Source organism: Petaurus breviceps, unplaced genomic scaffold, assembly GCF_028583685.1.
Source record: "Petaurus breviceps papuanus isolate PSGF00001 unplaced genomic scaffold, PetGlider_PUasm1.0 174, whole genome shotgun sequence".
Lineage (NCBI taxonomy): Eukaryota > Metazoa > Chordata > Mammalia > Diprotodontia > Petauridae > Petaurus > Petaurus breviceps.
The window spans coordinates 22,080,441-22,101,375 of record NW_027185761.1 but is presented as its reverse complement, the minus strand read 5'-3'; the positions used below and the strand labels follow the sequence as shown (position 1 = coordinate 22,101,375).

Genomic DNA, 20,935 nt, shown 5'->3' with positions numbered 1-20,935 from the left:
TCTCAAAGTAGGAAAATCAGCAATTCAAATGTCTTTAAATCTAAAATGAATAAATGGCAGGATATAGGAAACTTGATTCAGCCTCTCTTATTTTGAGGGGAAAAGCAGAATTTTAAATAAATTTAACCTCCTTCAAAGAAATAGTCATACCATTTTTGCCTTCCAGAAAAGACTGGCAGGACATATAGAAAAGGAAAATCTTAATTAAAAGGAAAAATTTATATCACAGTTACTCCTACTATTCTACTCAAGTCAGACAGGTAGAAAAGACAGGAACAACATGAATGTACAGCCCTATCAGAATCTATGAGAAACAATCAGACATATTTCTATAAGGCATATAGTGGGGTCCCCTGTGTTTTAGGGGAAAAAATATATATATATAAGCTTTCAAACCTCAATTAAAGATTCTATAAATTTGAGTCAGTTTTAAGACTAAGTTAACCCACACACCACACCCAGCCAGAGTCAATGAGGCAACCTTCCTAAGAGTCTGTTCTAAAAATAAAACTAGACTGTCAAGTGTTCTCAAGAAATTCTATGTGCATTGATTGGAATGTGATGCTAATTAGCATACTTTTGTTAGTAATTGGGGGGGGGGGGATCTTCTGATGGCTGTGGTTGGGCAAAGCCAATAACAAAAGAATACACACCCCACTTGACATCTGAATCCACACAGATCTGATTCTAGGAGTAGTATTTGGAGAAAGAAAAACAGAAATCTCCTAAATGAAAAACCTAAATGAAAACACTTGAAAATTACCCAATTAAGTATGTCAGAAAATGTTAGAACCAGAATGATTCTAGAACACTACAATATTAAAAATGAAATGTTTTAATAATTGAGAAATTTTAGGCCACAGCCCAAATACAAAGACAATATTACAAAGAAGCCCATAGTAAAGTAATTTTCAAACCCAGAGCTGCATATTTGGAACCTACTTGTTCTAGTTGGGTGAGTAGTTCAAGGTCCTTCTCCTGCCTCCCCCACCATCACCACCATGGGCAGTATAGGCCCAAACCCCACCCTTCCAAACACATGGAAGTAATTCAGTTTAGCAGAAGTTTTGTAAGTCCGTTTAAGGTTGAAGCTTCTCAGTCATGCTCTTTCCACACTTCCACTGACTGACAAATTGATCTACCATCTTTCAATAACAATCATTAGGATAAGAATTTTAAGTCAACACTATCTTTAGCTAAAAACCTACTCCCAAGACACAGACATTGTCTATCATATTATTGTTAAACAAAATAAACCTCATGCAGTTTTTCTTTCATTAAGACAAATTACTAAAGTAAAATTTTATGAGGCCAAAATCTTATATAATCACAAATTTGCTGTAATTTTAAATCACACATAAAAATTAAGTCAGAATATTTGCAGAAATAGCTTGTAGTATTAACTGGATAGAATAGAGCTTTTTTTTAAAAAAATTTTTAAACTGAACCTATGATTCCATTTCATAAAAAGTAAAATTAAATTTAATTGAATTATTTCTCTACTATGTAGATACTGAGTTGAGAATTACAGGGGATAAAAAGAGTAATAAAATTCTGCCTTCAAGAAACAAAATTCCAGAAAGTTTTCAGATTCAAAGAAGCTTTAAACAACAACTTGAGGATGGGAGGGGAAGGGCAAATGATATTTAACCTTGAGTGAAAATGTAATCTTTTTTTTTTTACCCTAACATTTAATACTCCAGATTTCACATTGTAAGTTTTAAACTACAAAAGCAATCAATTTGTGACAATTCTAATGAATCTGAGATTTAAATGATAAACCCAATTATTGTTATTCTCTACTACTCTGAATTTTGATTATTCCAATGACCTCTTCTAACCCTTTGTTATATTAAATCATATCCAGTAAACTTTTTTTGGTGAATTTCACAGAGATCTTCTACTTTAAATGTTAGGAAGAGAGATTACTTAGAGCTACTGAAACATAAAATACTTGGTTACTGAAAAATACAAACATGTCTCTGCTAATTGACAATGACAATCACTGTGTACCTAATTAGATAAGTTCTAAACAAAAACAATAAGTTTATTCTCCCAAAGTATTAGCCTTCAAATGAATAAACTGTTCTCATTTCAAAACAACCTGACTAGCACTGAAGGTATTAAATATCCAACTTCAACTTAACTGTATACGCATTACATACCATGCCAAGTAAGATTTATAAATTACTATCATAAAGGAACATTGTGCCATTCTAACAAACTTGTGGTGGGTATGAACCTTCTGTGTGTAAAGATGATTATAATCAGAAAATGAATGCATCTCAAGGTAAAGAAAAAATTCAATCACACACTTATCAGCCTTTGCTATAACCACTATTATTCACTGGCAAGTCATGGCATCACCTTCCTGATATCAAGAACAAAGGGCAAACAACATGGGTACTACACATCTATTTGTACACTACCCAGTTTTATTCCATTAGGTTGTCGTTACTGTTGTTGAGTGTGGGTCTCAGGGTGGGGGAGTTAACTGTCTTTTTACAAGTTATCTACCATCCATAACCCTCAGATTTCATCTTGCATGCTTAGAGGCTGCCCAAGTTTCCAACATACACTAACACACACAACTAGAATACTAAAAATTAGTCTGAATTACATTTTACAATTCAGCATTTTGCTTTCAAGGCTAACTATAAAAAAAAGGGCCCAAGAGAACATTATTCATTACTGCATAATTACAGAATACACAATCTGAAATCCCATGCAACCAAGAAAGAAGAAACAAGCAATACTGTTTTGATATAATAAAAACCATCATTTCAAAAGTTTACCAGTTTCAGCATTGAGAGCACATCTCAAATAGAAAAGATAATCATCAATTCTCATTTAACGGGACAAACACTAAATGAACTAATTTCCATAGGACACCAGTCTATGTTTAACATATGCTAGGACTGCCATGTGCCCTATGCAACTGGCCATATACCCCCAGAGTCTGACCGTGTCCTGCTAACATTCTTTCCACAAAAGGAAACTGACCAAGTGAGGTATGAAATTAACGGGGGACCAATGGAAAAAGAATCTTTTCATGAAGAATGCAGAGGTTAGTTAACACTCCAGGACCAGTATCTCCCAAACCTTTTTCTGCCTAATGTCCTCTGGCATCCAACTTTTGCAAATGAGTTTCTTACAGCACCCCCTTAGCTTTAGAATTGAATTGAAGTTACTTACTTCCACTTCACAGCAAAGCCAGACCCAGTTCCTTTCTCCAAAAACTACCCTACCTCCAATACATTTTCACTAAGCAAAAGCATCATCTTAAACGCAGGAGAACACCGGCTCCAGTAACTATCCCACCTGCCCCGCAATGCCACCTCCCAAACCCAACCGGACCTCACGATTTTCTCCTCCTCCCAATTCTCAGCGCCCCCCGCCCCCCAACAAAAAGCCCTGGGTGAGGGAAGCGGGGGCGGTCTGGACGACCGGGAAAGGCGCCGCGAGGAGCCCGGGGTCTGTCCCCGTCTGTCTCCAGCTGCACCGCAAAGGTCCCACTGATCCTGATACCGTCTTCGCTCTGAGAAGCCTTCCAGTGTTTACCAAACACGGGGCTGCCAGCGCCCGCCTCCCCGGACCCCACAGCGCGGGGCTTGTGCTCCGAGGCCTCGGGGACCCTTTTAAGCTGCAGATCCACGATCGCCCCCACCCGCCTCAGTTTCCTCATCTGCAGTGGGATGGGGGGGGGTCTCTTGCAGCTCTGGATATATGACTCCCCCCCGCCTTGTACATTCCCCATGTACAAGGAGGGACTCGGAGTCTCGAGCATCTCTAGCTCTAAGAACAGCCCCCACCCCCCGCCTCAGTTTCCCCATCTGTACAAGGACAGGCTCGGTGCCTCTTTGCAGCTCCAGATCTACGATCGCCGCCCCCCACCCCCAGTTTCCTCATCTGTGCCGGGATGGACTGGAAAGGGGGTCTCTTGCAGCTCTGGATCTGTGACTCCCCCCGCCTCAGTTTCCCCATGTGTGCAAGGAGGGGCTCCGGGCCTCTTGCATCTCTAGATCTATGAACAGCCCGCCCCCCACCCCGGCCTCAGTTTCCTCATCCGTGTCGGGCAGGGCTCGGGGCCCTTCTCGGGTCTCGGCGCTCCCTGGCCGAGGCTCGGCGGGCCGTACCCGTTTCCCTCAGCCCTCTCTCCCCTGCCGGGCCGCGGCCTCCTCAGGCAGGGAGCCGGGCCGGGCCAGAGGCCCCGTGCTCGCCTGCCGGGCTGAGCCGGCTCGCCCGCCTTACCTGCGGGGCCGGTGCGCGCCGCGTGCGTCCCGTCCCGTCCCGTGCGTGCCCGCGGCCCGGGCCGAGGCGGCAGCGGCGGCGCGTCGAGTGCGCCTAGCGCCCAGGCCCGATCAGCGGTGGCGCGTCCCCAGCCCGGGGGAGGGGGCCCCGGGCGGCCCCCGCATCGTCCCCGGGCAGGGGCCCGCCCGCCGGCCTCCGCGGAGTCGAGGGCCCGGGCCGCCCGCCGCCGCCGTCCCGGCCCGGCCGAGCCCGTGGAGGGGCGCTCCCTGACCGCCGCGGCGCCCGCGCTCGCGCTCCCGCTCCGGCGCCCGCTCACACTCGCTCCCTCACTGCTGGCGGCGGCTCGCTGCCTCCATCTAAAATGGCGGCCCCAGCGTCCGAGACGAGGAGGCTCGGCACTCCTCGGCCTAACCTGCGGCGCCTCCCCCGCGCCTCCCCCACCTACCGCGGCCCCCGCCGCCGCCACGGCCCAGGCGCCCATTCATCGGCTCCGGTATCGTTCCCTCTTCCCTGGCTCAGGCCCCGCCCCCAGGAGGCGGGGCCTCGGCGCGGCTGCGGCCGCCATTTCGGACTGGGGGCGAGCGGGCGAGCCGCGGGGACGGAGGCCCGGAGGGCCGGGGAACCGGGCCACCCCGAGGGCCCGGCGGGAGCCGCCCGAGATCCCAGACCGGCAGCCTCCCGGGGCCCCGCGCCAAGGACGGACCACCCCGGACCACGACGCCGCGGGGGGGGCCCCAGGCCAGCCCCCGGAGGCCTCGGCTACTAGAGCCGGGCCCGCACCCCTCCCCCATAGACGCTCTGCGGGGCCGCGTCCTCTTTACAACTGGGGAAACTGAGGCTCCGGGGACAGCACGGCGGGCAGGACAGCGTGCATACAGCTGTGTGACAGCGACAGTAACAGTAATGCCCATCTCTGCTGCGCTTTGTGCACGTAGGGACGCCCCCTGCCAGCCTCCTCACGACCCTCACTGCACAGAGGAGGAAACTGAGTCAGAGAGACGATCAGAGCAGGGAGCGTTTATAGGACGCTCAGGGTTTGCAAAGCACAGTGTAGGGCGTCTGGGCCGCAGCCCCGGAAGGTAGGTGCCCGATTTCTACAACTAGGAACCGGCGCGAGGGCGCTCCTGCTCCCGGGGAGTTCTGTGGCCGTCCCGGCCGTGCGGGGCCGGCCCTGGCGCCGTCTCCCCCGTGCAGACCTGCCCAGGCGCAGTGCTCGAGCAGGATTCGAATCCAGGCGTTCCAGTGGCCACACTGACACCCGGCGGCCCCGCCCAGAGGGACCCCAGAGGCCAGCTAGGACGACCCCCGCCCAAGGTTGTGTCGTGGCCAAGAGGGGATTGGAACCCAAACCCTGGGATAAAGGGCATGCCCGGTCATATAGGCGGGGTGCATCTGAACTCTTAGTTACATCTGAATTTTTCTCTTGTGAGTGCATTCTGTTCAGGTGTTTCTTGTAGAATTTCTGGTAACACATTATGAAAGATTCCAAGAACTGGGAATGCAGTACAGTGATTTAAAAGAAAAAGCCTCCTTTGAAGTCAGTTCTCAGCCTTGGGGCACTTAAGCACATCAGGTCTCTAGAGCTCACTTTGCTTTTCTGTGAAATGAAGGAAGGCATTAGGCTAGGTAACCTCCAAGGCCCCTTCTGACTCCCAATCTGTAAGCCTCCTTAGGCAGCTAGGTACCATAGAGGATAGAGAGAATATTAGAAGTGCAGTCAGACGTGAGTTCTTATTCTTTGTCACTTAGCAGGCAGAGTGACCCTGGGCAAATCATTTAACCTCTTCCATATCAGTTTCCTCCTCCTTAAGGTGGGAGAATAATACCACTTAGCTTATAGGGTTGTTGTGAAGATTCAGTATATTCAAAGTACCCTGCATATTTAGATGCTACTGACTAATCATGTCATTCCCAAGTCTTTACGTTTACAATTTGGAGAAACAAATACGAAGCAGCAGGGTAATCTCAGGCACTTCCCTGGACACTTTCCTCTTCCTTACCACCAGTGCTCTGGAGGTGATTTCTTCCTACTTAAATTTATCATGAGACTCCCTGGACCTCTTTTTTGCAATTAATCATATTCTCTTATGGTCATTTTTGTCTTTCACCCCTATTTGGTGGTTAGCTTCTCAGGAGCAGGTTCACAGAATTAGCTGTCTTGGTAGCTTTAACCAAAGTTAGTTGAAGTAATAAAGAACCAAAGAGGTAATTGGTCTAAAGTTCTAAGAGGGGCTTCAGGGCAAGGGTGTGTCTTGAAAGTGAATGAGTGAATAAGCAGTGTTATCTTGGAGCTCAGTGTCACTTAGAGATTGAGGGTCAAAGCCTCCCACCAACACAGCTCTATGCATACTACTTCACTTTTCTGAGATTCACAATCCTAATTACTGATTGATTAATTAAGAAAAATGATATCTGTATTACCTGCCTCACAAGGTTGCTGTTCAGATCAATTGAATTCACGATCTGTACAGAACTTTGTAAATCTTAAAGGGCTATATAGACTTGAGTTGTGGTCTTAAGAGCGATGGGAACAGCTGTTTAAAAAGATTCTTTTTCCCCTCCCCAGCTCACTGAAGTTTCCCGGAGAGCAGCAACCTGATTAGAGCCTGAGGCTGCTAATTGTCAAGCTTAAAAAAGGATTATTAGACAACAAAGTTTAGCCAGGGGAGCTCTGTAGAGGGTCTGGCCTCTACCTGTATGTCCATGTTTATTGCCCAAGGTTTGGCCTTATTTATTCACTGGGCATGCCTGCTGTCCCCTCCCTACAAACTCCTCTTATGGTGCTGCTTTTTAAAATTTCCCATTTTTAAATAAATATGTTCCTGTTTTCTCAGTGAATCCCTTTCCCCTGCCTCACCTGTGTACCCTATTTTCTTCTCAACACACTATTTCCTTAAATCCAGTTCTCTACCCAGAATCATACCATTTCATGTGTGGAAAGGTAACTTCATTCAACTTGCCCCTGAAAAAAGATCCAATACACTTGGGGCAGCTAAGCGGCACAGTGGATAGAGTGCTAACCTTGGAGGCAGGAAGACCTGAATTCAAATCTAGCCTTAGAGGTTGACTAGCTGTGTGACCCTGGGCAAGTCACTTAACCCTGTTTGCCTCGGTTTCCTCATCTGGAGAAGGAAATGTCAAACCAGTATCTTTGCCACAAAAACTCCAAATGGTGTCGTGAAGAGTCGGACATGACTGAAATGACTCAACAACTACCGTGTTTCCCCGATAATAAGACCTATCCCGAAAATAAGCCCTCCCCTTACTGTGTAAGATTCCTCTAAAATAAGCCATCCCCCGAAAATAAGCCCTATTGAGATTGCTACTGTAGTGAAGGTGATCCCCTGCGCTACACGCTACATTACGGTACCCTCTGTATGCACCATCCCCTCCCCCCCCCCGGGTGAAACGCACGCCATGCTCCGAGCTGCATCCAATCAGAGCTGCAGCAGTGAGCATGTTATCCTGTTCTTCCCCAGTGATTTGCTTGCTGGCGCCATTGAGAGCAGTGCTGTGGAGGAGAGCTGAGGCAGGACAACATAAGCCCTCCCCTGAAAATAAGCCCTCTGGTGTTTTTCTTTCCAAAAAAATTAATAAGACAGTGTCTTATTATCAGGGAAACACGGTACAATACACCAGACAAAGGTGTTCTTGCTTAAAGACCTCAAGTGATGATCCACCACCTTCCCATACAAGCCATTCAACTCTGGGATAGTGCCAGGAAAGTTTTCCTTTGGTCAAGCCTAAATCTACTGTTTGCTCTCACTTTTGTCCTCAGTTATCAGGAAGAACAGGTCAATCAGTTAAGTGCTTATTGTGTGCCAGCTACTGTGGATAAAAAGAAAGAAATGCCCTGCCCTCGAGGAGCACACGTGTACTGGGAAACAACATATTCTCATCCAAGTATACACAAAGTAAATGCCAGGTAATTCACTTGGCCAACCTTTTCCACAAACTGACCTTTAAAGTACTTCAGCAACTTCTCTGTACAGCCAGCTGTTCTCCATCCTAAATGTTTGTGGGGCACCAGCTGACCCAACACAGATCTTCTAACCCAAATATATAAATTCTTTCTGACCAAACATTTATATCTGTTCAGACCGCCTACACTTCCTTTCTTCCCCCATTCCCTCTTTACTTCTGCTCTGCCCTAGGGGACCTTTCATCTGAACCTTATTCTCATCTTAGAAGACATGGCCTTATCCAAATAATTCTACATACTTCGTGTCTCTGTGCCATGAGGACTATTCTTTGTCCCTCCTGATTCCATAGGGCAGATGGCCCACGTTGCCATTTTCAGGCCATTAAACCACTCATGTCACTTGGAATGCAGAATGTTTCCCATTGCCATCTTGCAATCCTCACCACTATTATTTAACAGGATCCATTCCCACCTTTGTAGAGGACTTCAGGAATCCAATCACATGCTTCCTCGTAACAGTCCTGTGGTTACTTCATCACTGGTGGTTTAAATGTGTTGATGCCCCCATCTCATACCTTAGCTTCATGTTTCCTCTCTATTGTTTTCTTTTCACTCTGCTGTCTTCTATTTCTTTACCATACTAGGTACATGCTAATGTTGTCATATCCTGAATCCTTCCTCTGTGAAACTTAATTTGTGAGTTTTGAGGACCCACTGTGTGCCCAGCCCTGTTAGTAACTGTGGGGAATAGAGAAGACGTATATGGCATGATCTCTGCTTTCAGTCAGCCTACACACAATTTAGTTTTCAATACACTTACAGAGCCACTGATTCGTTGGGCAGGTACGCTTAATCTTCAATATAAATTTCAACTTATCCATACTCTCTTATTTCCCTCCAAACATCCTCAGATTGCAGATCTATTCGACATTCTGGAGCTCTTCCTTTGGGGCCATTCTGTGAGGTTCCATGATTTACAACCATTCAGCATAAACAGGATAGCATCAGAGTTGAAAAATTGACGTTTGGTAACAAGAAATAGTTGAAGATTATGGAAAGTGCTATCCAGTCCTCCATAAGTGTATCAGCCTACTTTTTCCCCATTCAGTTTTGGTTCCAAATCACTGCCCATCTGCAGTTGGGAAAACAAAACTTATACAAATAAAATGCTGAATAGTACAAGAGAGAAGAGAATTAAATGCCCAAATATCTGACAAAGATAATGAGTTTTCCTGAAGATCCTTTAGGGTCCTGAAGATAGGTAGGACTTAAGGGAAAGAACATTTCCCTTCTGCTCAACTCAGTTGAACCTTTATCAGGCACTTACTATGTACGTGGCTCTGTGCTAGGTTCTGAAGATACCAAGGGAAAAAAAAAAGCAGTCCCTGACTATTAGCATATATTCTACTGAAGAATTCATCATGAGTACAAGTATGATTATAGGCTCCGAACTTTGAAGGACACTCCGAGGCCTTCTATTTCAACCTCCTCATTTTACAGAAGAGAAATCTAAAGCCTAGATAGATTAAGTGGCTTGCCTAAGATTACATATGTAGTAAGAATCAAACCAGGATTTGGGCCTAGGTTCTTTGACTCAAATAGTCTTCTTTTCACCGTACTACATCTTTCTCAAAACAAAAAGCATTAGATGACCCTTCTGCCCCTTTCGATCATTATCATATTTCTTTCCTTCCTTTCATAAATCCTAGTAGTTATATCAGTTATTAATATCCCACATAAACAGCCCTCTAAATAAATTAGGTTGTCTTTACTCAAGCTCAATCTTTAACCTCTGCAACATTTGAAACTGAAAGATTTCCCTGCTTGAAACTCTTATCTTTTCTCTTCTTTCCTCTTTACTTCTCAGGTTATTTCTCTCTTTCCTTCAGAGGCTTCCATTCTTCTTGCCATCCAAATACAGATCATCTGTGAATGTTCTTATGCTATTTCCTTAGAATGTTCTTCTCCCTTCTCTTCCCTGTGCATAGGCCCTGCCTTAGTCCCATTTCCTCCATTAAATCATTCCTCACTATTTTACCCCACCCTGTTCTTTCTTTTCTCATATCTATGTGCTCTATCTACTTTTAACACTTTAATCAACCTAGTCTTGTAGTATTCTATAATAGAATCATGTGGTCTTTCCTCCAGTAAGCTAGGTGGCATAGTGGGTAGAGCGCTAGACTTGGAGTCAGAAAAGACCTGAGTTCAAATTTGACCTCAGACATTTGCTAGCTGTGTGGACCTGGTCAAGTCACTTAACCTTGTTTGCCTCAGTGTCCTCATCTGTAAAATGAGCAGGAGAAGGAAATGGCAAACCATTCTAGTAACTTTGCCAAGAAAATCCCCAAAGGGGTCACATCAGACACGACTAATTGACTAAAAGAAAATCTTTTCTCAAGTATAGTATAAGCTCCTTGAGGACAGGAACCTTGCAATTAATTTCTTTTATAACTTCCACAGCCTAGGTATTTAATAACAAGCTATATTGTTGGGTAAAATTGGAAATAAAATGTGACCCCAAGATGTCCTAAAGTAAACTAGGCATTTGTTGACTAGAAATTTGGTCAGAAAGAGGGATGAGGAGTAACCTAAATCTTTGGTTGTTTCACTATTACTATTACCTAGTGACTGAAACAGAAGTCATTTTCTTTAGGAACCTTGACTCTTTAGTGCAGACCATAAAAATACTTTCTAAAAATATTTTTAGTAGGGGCTGGCTAGGTGGCCAGTGAGTAAAATGCCGGCCCCAGAGTCAGGAGGACCTGAGTTCGGTTCCAGCCTCAGACACTTAACACCCACACACACAAAAAAACTAGCCATGTAACCTTGGGCAATTTACTTAACCCCAATTAAGCCCTCCAAAAGGCAAAATATACATACATACATACATATATATATGTATGTATATATATATTTATTTATTTAGTAAAGTGACTGACTCATTTTTATCCTCAGCACCTGGCCTATTACCTGATATCCAATGGCATGTAATAAGTGCTCACTGAATGATTGAGAATGTCTCAAGAACTACCAGGCAATTGAGGCAAAGGATTTGGTTATTTTCGGGTTTTTTGTTTGGCCTTAAATTGTCTTGATAATTATCTCAATTTTCTGATCCACTTTTCACGTATAGATACAACCTGTATTAAAAATTATGTGCATGCTGGTAGGGGCTGGGCCTATCAAAATCATATTCTACTGTTGTCCTAAAACCCATTATCAAGGACATAATGCTCAAGAGGTGATGTCCTTATTAGATTCATTTCTGGTGATGATCTATATTTTCAGCAAAAGAAGTTACATTTCCTTTTGTGAAGATAGTTCTCTCTAGGCAGGGCTGGAAATCATCATGAATATGTTCACACGCACACACACACATTCATTAAGTTAGTTTCGAAGAATTGAGTAAGCATTCCTTTCAGTTGCCAGTGTTCTCTATGCTATGTATGGAGTAGTTAGATTTGTTCTAGCTCAAAATCTAGATGATCCCCACAGGTGCCCTGGAGAGTTTCTTCTGATACTGTAACTTGTGAGGATCAATCCTTTCACTGGCGCATGCTTTGGAATCTCTGAGGCATCTGTATTGCTGAAGGCACATAGTGCGCTCAGTGTTACAGATACAGTCTAGCCAAGTTGCCACCAGTCTGTCAGGGTACTATTTTCCCAGAAACTTGTTTCAGCATGCTGAGATAACTTTGATGTTATTATTAACTAAATTTGCATTCCTGACAAGTAGACAATAGTACTGTCTTGGGTAAGTAGATCACTGAAAAGTTTCAGGGATGGTATCCTTTATTCCTCATATAAATTTCTTCCTTTAGTCTCTTGGATCGTGAACCTTGGCTACAAGTGTTGATACAGAATTAAATCAACTCTGCATAAGAATTGTGTGCCCATCTTTGGAATTATAATACCTGCCTCTTTAAAAAACAAGGTTAAGACATTTAAATTTTGGAAGATATTTTGCAGTGTTCTTTTTCTTTCTTTACACTTTCCTTTTGGCTACAATTAGTGGTTTTTCATGTTTTATTTCTCTGTCCTCCCTCCAAAACCTTTTTTAAATTAAAAATGTGACCTGGGAATTCTAAGGTCACTAAACATGGAGCTAGGAGATCTGGGTTCAAACTCTCACCTTTATTATATGTCTGCAAGTTGGAAAGTACCTTATAGACCATCTCATCCAACCCCCTTATTTCACAGAGGAGACATCAAAGTCCAGGGAGCAAAAGTGATTGCCAAAGGTCATAGATTTCAGAGCTAGGATTTGAATCCAGTCCCTTGGACTCCAACACTGCCAGTGCTTTTTCTATTCTCTAGCTACATGACACCATTGAAATGTCACCTAACTTCTCCAAACTTGTTTTCTCATCTGTATAATGGAGATTATTATAACTGGCATGCCCTATCATGCTGGAAAGTCTTCAAGTGTGGGAGTGGCAACAGACAATTTGTATACCTGAGGCCAGACTAGCCAAACTCTGAGAGGCCCATCATCATATGATGAATTTTGGGTCACAACTTATGGAGATGTTTACCAAGGTGCAAATGAGTTGAAATCTGTGTCATCAGAGGGAGCACTCCCAATGAAATAAATCAGGGATCCTTTTTAGTATAATAATAATTACAGCTGCCGTATCTCACAGCTTGGTGTAAAGAAAGGTTTCATAAACTTGATAAAGTACTATTTAAACATCAGCAGTTATTATGAATAGATCTATTTTTATCAGGAAAAAGCAATCTATTTTTAGACCTAATTGAATTGGAGTATAGTAGGTGGTTTAATAATGTTGAATTGACTTGATTTGTCAATTCAACAATTCTGTACAATGAACTGCTTTTTAGTACTGAAGGTACAAAGTGTGCAAGTGTTACTTTTATTGCCCTTCTCTGTAGTTTACAAAGTAATTGGAATGAGGAACATACACAAATAACTATAATTCGTATTCTGAAGTGATTTAGAGAACAGGAAAGGTCAAAGAGTGATATCAGAAATTCAAGGAATGATAGATCACTTCTAACTGGACAAGTCAGGGAAAGGGCCATAAGAGGAAATGCCAGCTCAGCAGGGCCTTGAAGGAGGGGAGGGATAGTAATAAGAAGAGATAGGAGGCGGAAGGATCTATTTTAGGCATAGAAGTTATGTGCTCCCAAAGGCATGGAGATGGAAGAGGACATAAGGTGGTCAGAGAACGATGAGACTCAAGGTTTCATTGAGTGTAAAGTGAATGAAAGAAAATCATTAAATAAGACTTGACAAGAATCATGGCAAAGGGCCTTGAATGCCAGGCTAGGTAAAGCTTTTGTGGAAGCTTTTAAAAAAAAGTCTATATGATCTAGTTACATTTCATTTGCTAATCTACTTGGTAATTTGGTAGCGACTGAGGCTTTTGAGCAGGAGAATGATGCGGTAAGAATTATGTGTTAAGGAAGATTACTTTGGAAGCTGTGTGTGAAAAATGAATGGAAGAGGAGAAAAGCTAGAGGCAGACAGCACTCAGGCTCTGATGTAGAGAAAGTTCTCATATTTTATTTTTGGGGCCAAGCTTGTGCCTTATAATTTTGAACCATTCAGTTTTCCTTGTTTTGTGGTTGCTGATCTTTCCATTTACATAGTTGTGTAGTACACACACACACACACACACACACACACATACATTATATATGTATGTATGTATGTATAGTTTTCCTAGTTCTGCTTACTTCCCTTTGCATAAATTCATATAAATATGTCCTCTGTATTTGTTACATTCATCATTTCTTATAGCACAGTAATATTCCATTATATTCATGTGCATATAGTTTGTTTAGCCATTTCCAAATTTATAGAAATAGACTTTGTTTCAAGTTCTTTTCTATCACACACACACACACACATACACACGCAAATGCTACCAAACATATTTTTTGTCAGTGACCTCCTTGGGATATATGCCTAGCAGTGGAACCTGTGGGCCAAAGGGTATGGACGTTTTAGTCACTTTATTTGCATAATTCCAAATTGCTTTCCAGAAAGATTGGCCTACTTTACAGCTATTCCAACAATGCATTAGTGTACCTGTCTTTCCACAAGCCTGCCAACATTGATCATTCCCCAAAGACAAAGTTATTGAAGGATTCTGGAACTTAGGGAGCAGGAGTAAGAAAATGTTAGCCCTTTGAGGGAAGGGACTGCCCTGTTTTTATACCCCTAGTGCTAACACAGTGCCTTAAACTTATCAGGTATTTCTTTCCTATTTGTTCAATAAAAAGAGTGAAAGAAACTGAGAAGGTGTGTGGTTGGTAAGGGAGAACTAGAACAGAGCAGACCAGGTAAGCCAAGGGAGGAGAGTTCAAAGGAGGCATGTTACTTACCCCCAGGTCAAAATATAGCCACAAGATTTGAAGATTGACTTGTTACTTCTGACTGAACTTTTCAAAAATTTCTCTGATTTGCCATCAGAGATGAAGAAATAATCAAAGATTTCAGGTGATGTGGGAAGGGCAGAGAGGGGGTAGAGTGCTGAAAAGAGGATAATTAGAAACAGAACCAAGGGTCAAGGGCAGACAGCAATTTCAGAGAATGCCTCTTCATTCATATTCAAATCAATCAACTCTACTTGTTCAAGTATAGATCCCTTAAGTGCCAGAATCCATAGGCTCATGCTCATGGTTTCTATCTTTGTCCAAACAGAGACTGTGGGCTAGTGCATCAAGTTTTCAGCCTCCCATACTTGTGATCCCTTGGACTCCTGTCTCTTAGTCTGGTAGTCCGTTTCCTACTATATGGCAATGTGTGTCAGCCAGCTTTGTGGAGTAATGCATGCATATATAAAATAAAAATGGTAATAAAGTACCACACACATCCTGTAAATCCTGAAGAATGCTACTTAACTACAAATTAGGATGCCTAAAATGAAGACAAGTATCTAGGAATTTGAGAGTCTCTGAACTGCAACAAAAAGCTTATGCTTGAGCTAGCAGCTTTCAGCATGCCCAGTTTGAAGGCTGAACAGAGGTCTTTCAAAAAATGAGAGCTTCAAATGGCAGAGCTGGGCCAGAGGAGAATAATAGAAGAGACTGAACTGAAATGACGTTACAGAGATAGATGGTGTGACCTGGCTCTGACATCCTGTTTAACTGGTTGCTGTGCTAGGAAGCCGCAGTGCTCTCAACAGTGCTCTCTAGTTACTGTGCCAAGAGGAAATACTCCTGTCTACAATGCTCCCCATATCACAGGGAAATAGCAGTGCATGCAGAGCATCCCAGCTTACCCAATGCTGCCATTGTGGAGACTAACAGCTGTGCCTGACTCTCCATATACTGCTCCCAACGCGTGGTGGAGGGGGTCATTTTGCAATGTATGTCATGTAGTGCCCCTGCTTGATTTGAAATCCTTGTTGTTTACTTTGTGTTCTGTTTTAAGTAAATGTTTTTACAATAATGTGATGGCACATGATTGTTTTTATCCAGTGGAAAATGGGTGTCCATGAGCACTGGTTTTGAATAGATGATGGATCTAAACAGGTTGTGGGAGCCTGAATATGCCTAGAGAATGCTATGCAGAGGCTCATTGCTGGATATTGTTTTGAAATTTTGAGGTACTTTTTTTTTTTCAGTAAGATTGCCTTAAAGTCATACTGAAGGATATTTACTCTAGCAATTAAAGGACCCATTGCAGATCTTTTCTTTTCTTTCTCTGTAGAATGTAATTAATAAGCCAAAGGTTTTTTTCCCCTCTGAAATTCACACTGACCAATCCAGTTGTTTTACTCTATTATACTTTTGTGTCACTAATGATTCTTTTTTGTGTCAGTACAGAAATGACACAGTTGACTGACCATTAAGTATTTCATGTTTGAATGATCACAATACCTTTGCAGTTATTGGAAGAACGGTGCTTATTCACAAAACTTACCTGTTCCAAGGACTAAAGTTTTGGGTATAATCTTTTAACTGTGGTGGCTGTGGGTGGCAGCTAGGTGATAAGGTGAATAGAGTACCTAGCCTGGTGTGGGTCAAGAAGACCTGAGTACAAATATTACCTCAGACACATACTAACTGTGTGACCCTGGGCAAGTCACTTAACCCTCAGTTACCTCATCTGGAAAATGAGCTGGAGAAGGAAATAGCAAAGCATTCCAGTATTTTTGCTAAGAAAACCCCAAATCAGACATGACTGAATCCACTCGGCAACAAGTTAACCCCCCACTGTTGAGTAGTATCTAGAGAGAAAATTTTAAACTCTCTTGGTGGGAAGAGTGATCCAAGATAAGACAAGATTAAAGACAAACATACTAGTAGAGTAACTCAGGCTCCTAATGCAGAAAGAACATCACCTGCAGCAGCTGATGAGTTGGTGACAGCAGTATCTTCAGCAGCTCAGGACATGGTAACAAAAAGTAGCCTAGCATTCCTACTACAAGGGATTGGATATGGAAGCTATGGACCTTTATAGAGGGTCATCCCTGGCTACCAAATGAGCAGAAACAGCATTTGACAGATGCAGAAAAACAAACATTTTTACTGGAGAACCTGCCCTTGATACCATACACTTATTTAACATGGAATGCCCTATGCTTATGGACTTTAAGTCACTTCAGATACTGTTTCATAGCACAAGAGTCCTGAGAAAATCTGTTTGAAGTTTCTTAAAACATCTCAGTAAGAAGGGAAGATTTTTGATATTGTACTAAAAGTAGAAAAGTTAAAACTGGAGAGAGGGCCATGTTTAGGTGTATCTATAGACTGCTTGGGACACTAGGCAAAAGAGTACAAGGGGTTTGGAGTTTACCTTTATATTGTTGTAGCTACCTTATAGTTGCATGATATTTTAATATTTTTATTTAGTGTATTTAGTATTTTATTTGTTGTAATTTCATGTAAAGAAAAATTTCAACATTGATTTAAAAATTTTGACTTCCACATTTTTTCCATCCCTCCCTACCTCCCCACTCCCTAATATGGTAAGCAGTTTGATATAGATTATATATGTGCAACCATGTAAAATGTGATTTCCTTATTAGTCATGTTGTAAAAGAAAAAAAACTAAACTAAAAAAAGCATAAAAAATAAAGAAAGTGAAAATAGTTGGCTTTGATCTGCATTTTGGATGTGAATAGCTATTTTCCTCATGAGACCTTTAGAGTTGTCTTGGATCACTGTGTTGCTGGCAATTGCTAAGTCATTCATAGTTGATCATCGCACAGTGTTGCTGTTACTGTGTACGATGTCCTCCTGGTTTTGCTCACTTCACTTTGCATCAGTCTGTTTTAAGTTTTTCCAGTTTTTTCTGAAATCTGCCTGCTCATCATTTCTTATAGCCCAATAGTATTCCATTACATTCATATACCACACCTTGTTCAGCCATTCCCCAGTTTCTTTCCCCTCAATTTCCAGTTCTTTGCCACCACAAAAAGAACTGCTATATTTTTGTACAAGTAGGTCCTTCCTCCCCCTCCCCTTTAAAATCTCTTTGGGATATAGAGCTAGTAGTGGTATTACAGCTGCATAATTGAAGAGAACAGCCCCAGCTATTCAAAACTGTTATAGCTGAGTCAGCAGGCAAAGGAAGATTTTTAAAAATGGTCCCCAGATCCAAGACATTCCCTTGGGTATAGACCAGGCGTGGGGAACCTGAGGCTTCAAGGCCACATGTGGCCCTCTCTCAAGTGCAGCCCTTCACAGAAGTGGCCTTGGGGCCTCAGGTTCCTACCCCTGTATAGACCATCTGAAAACAGAAACCAATTCAGATCACTCAGACCTCACTAAAGAATTTAATAGTCAGCATATGATCACAGTAGAACAATGTGCATAACCAATCCTTCTGTAAGGGCAAAGGTACTGAGAGCCAGAAGTCAAGTCAACTCTTTTCAGAAAAAATGCCAAAAGAATGGGTTCCATCCAAAGAGGCCAAGCTATTTGCTGCTATCAATGTGGGCTAGATAGCCACAGAAGAGGGGAGAATCTGTCATCATCAGAAACTGAACTCTACTGAACCAGTATCAGGAACCCCAGACAAGGTCAAGAATGGGTACCAAAGCAGGCTTTGGAGAACTTAATACCTGCCCTAATAATTGTTCCCATGTCATAGGACCCCATTTGTGAGTGAAAGTGAGGACTCAGGACGTAAACTATCTTTCTGGACTAACAGTGTATCTCAGGTGACAATTGCATTCCAGCCATCTCATGAAGGACACTTGTAGCCTTTACCTATGTAGCCTATCAAAGGCTAGACCTCTGTGGATTTGGTGAGGAGGGTTTTTATTGGGATATGAGTAGAGTGAATTTCTAGTTCCTAGGAAAGTTGTAGGTGTCAGCAAGGCAGTAACTACCATGGTTCTTGTGGGTCCAGACCTGGTGAACACTTCTAGACCTTTAGCATTGATTGGTACTCAGACTCAGAGTAACAGCAGACCATCATCAGCAGTGAGCTGAGGCTCAACATTTGGATACCCAGATGATCCATACAGAACCTTACCAAAAGATAGTGACCAATGGTGATGGAGGGCATCAAAGAAGAACCGACTCCTCCACCTCAAGGGTGTATCCAGGGAAATTGAACTTTGGTAACTCTCCAGTGCTTAAGGAATGCAAGGGAGAAACAGTGCCAGAACTGGCATGTTTTCAGTGCATGAAAGCAGGAGGTGGTGTGCATATGGAGCAGTGCTCCTCACCTTTTTGAAATAGTTCTCAGAAACTTGTCCTCTCTGACACCGACTTCCAGATTCACCTCAAATGACTAGTGTTAGCATGAAGTCTGAGGATTCGTATTCCTTTTGGTATGAGAAAAGAATGGGAAGATTCAGGTCTATGTATCATCAGCCAAGCAATAAGAGAAATACAACGGATCAGTAAACCAGGCCACAAGTTCAAGGTGCCCTGGACTGTTTGCTGGGCACCTAGTGTTTTTCAGTGTCTCATTTGTGTGGTAAGTACCATTAGATGCCCACGGTAGAAGAAGATAAGGGCAAAAAATGGCTGTTATCTTTTCAGTAGGATTTTAACTTTTTGAGTAGCTAGCCCAAGGAATTTCCAGGGGAGCCCACCACTTTTCAGTGGCTTGCAGAAAAGGGAATTTGTGATATTGCCTATTTGGAGTGTTGCTGTGTCTAGATGATATCCTATTTAGAAAGCCTTTGGAAGAACACAAGGAAAGGCTCCTGAAAGTATTAGCTTGGCTAGCAGCAGTCTCAGACTATCATTTGGCAAGTGTTACTTCTGCAAAGCCATGACAAGGTAATCACATTGTGATTCACTAGTGAGTGAGCACTGAAGCCAAGAAGACAGAAGCACTGATCAATTTCCCAGGTCCAAATTTTTTTGAGATCTAAATTTTCTAGAATTTATCCACTTCCAAAATTTTATGAAAACAATGTCATCATCACATAGCTTTTCAATGAGCTCACTTATGTATATATAGTTGAGAAGAACTGGAAGCAGAAAGGCAATAAGGGGAAATCTGGCTAGAGTGTTTTGACACCACCTGGAAATTGTTGAAATGAAAAGAGAAAGTAGGCGATCAAGGATTCGGTCGACTGTTTCTTGCACAGTTCAGAGTTAGTTTATGCAGATTCTTGTAAGGCCTTTGTGTCACATCCTGATGTCAACATAGCATGGAAGTGGTTTCATACCAGGGAAGTGATGCCCCTCAGAAGCCCCTGGATTTGTCATTATAGAATTCTATTGTTCCATCTAAGATTTGAGTTCTTGTTTTTAAAAAGGACTTTCACTGGTAAGTTTCAAGGCTGTATTTCAATTTCTAACATGAACAAACACAACCCCCTGACATAATCTGACCAGTATTAGTTTGGATGCTGCTGACTACCAGACATGTTGAGGCACTCACCAGTTTAAAGTTCAAAAGAAGACAAATGGATGTGGATTACTCTCTTTTGTAGGCCATGTGTTTCTGAAACCATGGCAGGCTACAACAGCAGTCAGTCTGTTAAGTACTATGTGCAAGGCACAATGCTTAATGCCACATGCTAGAAGCTGGATCACCAATCCACAATGTGACTGTGAGTCTAGGATATGCATTGGAGCAGAAGCTGAGATTGAAAGGATTCATTGAAAGGGGGAGGGGGTGTTGTAAGCAATAGTTTTGTGTGGATGAGGGACCCAAGTAGTTACTTTGAAACTGAGTGTGTGTGAGGGGGTACTTCATAAAAATAAACGGGAATCTAAGCACAAAGAAAAACATTTTCATCTTTGTTATTGTTTTTTCTCCACAATAGTTCTTACTCATCACCTTTAGGAACCAGTATTTTTCTGAATCTTTATTCATAGCAATAAATAATGCAAACTTCAGCTTAGTTGAATGAGTGGTCCTACAAAACCCAGCCCTGGAAGACCCCAAAACAAAATAGAAATTTTTGTATGAGAGCTGACGCAAGGGAAGTGGGACAAAATATCATTTTGTCATTTATATCATTTGGCTATTTGCATATTTGAAATCAGCTTAAAAGGGTTTTTATACCTCAGTTAGAACAATAACAAAAGAATGTTACTGTAAGAAAAGTAGACTACTTTGTTCATTGTTTGACTTGATCTGTTTTTAAAGTGCCATTTCTAGATGAGATAATGTGGCATAAGCTCATTCAATGTGGTTTTATGCTTTTCCTGTGCCACTCTCTTCTTCCCCCACCCCTTTCACATAGCATCACCTTCTCTTTGCATTATGAGCCAGCATGCATGCAGGACCAATACATGCTTTTGAGAAATGGTGATTTGAAGAAGAGGTTAGCTTTGCACTTAGTAGATTTCAACAGTGTTGTCTAGCAGGTA

At 42.5% G+C, this 20,935-nt stretch overlaps 1 protein-coding gene across 6 annotated transcripts in view; it reads right to left on the bottom strand.

Moving 5' to 3' along the window:
• The window catches only part of RAF1 (Raf-1 proto-oncogene, serine/threonine kinase), a 101,644-nt gene that overhangs the window by 60,813 nt on the left and 19,896 nt on the right, over window positions 1-20,935 (bottom strand). Inside the window, exon 1 of one of the 6 annotated variants that reach the window (XM_069083899.1) lies at window positions 4,697-4,773. The exons of 1 other annotated variant lie outside the window; for it this stretch is intronic. The gene's annotated coding sequence lies outside the window, so the exon portion shown is untranslated. Of the gene's footprint in view, window positions 1-3,195; window positions 3,215-4,251; window positions 4,334-4,696; window positions 4,774-20,935 lie in introns of those variants that run through there. 4 more of the 6 variants (XM_069083904.1, XM_069083903.1, XM_069083898.1 and 1 more) reach the window with 4 other exon arrangements.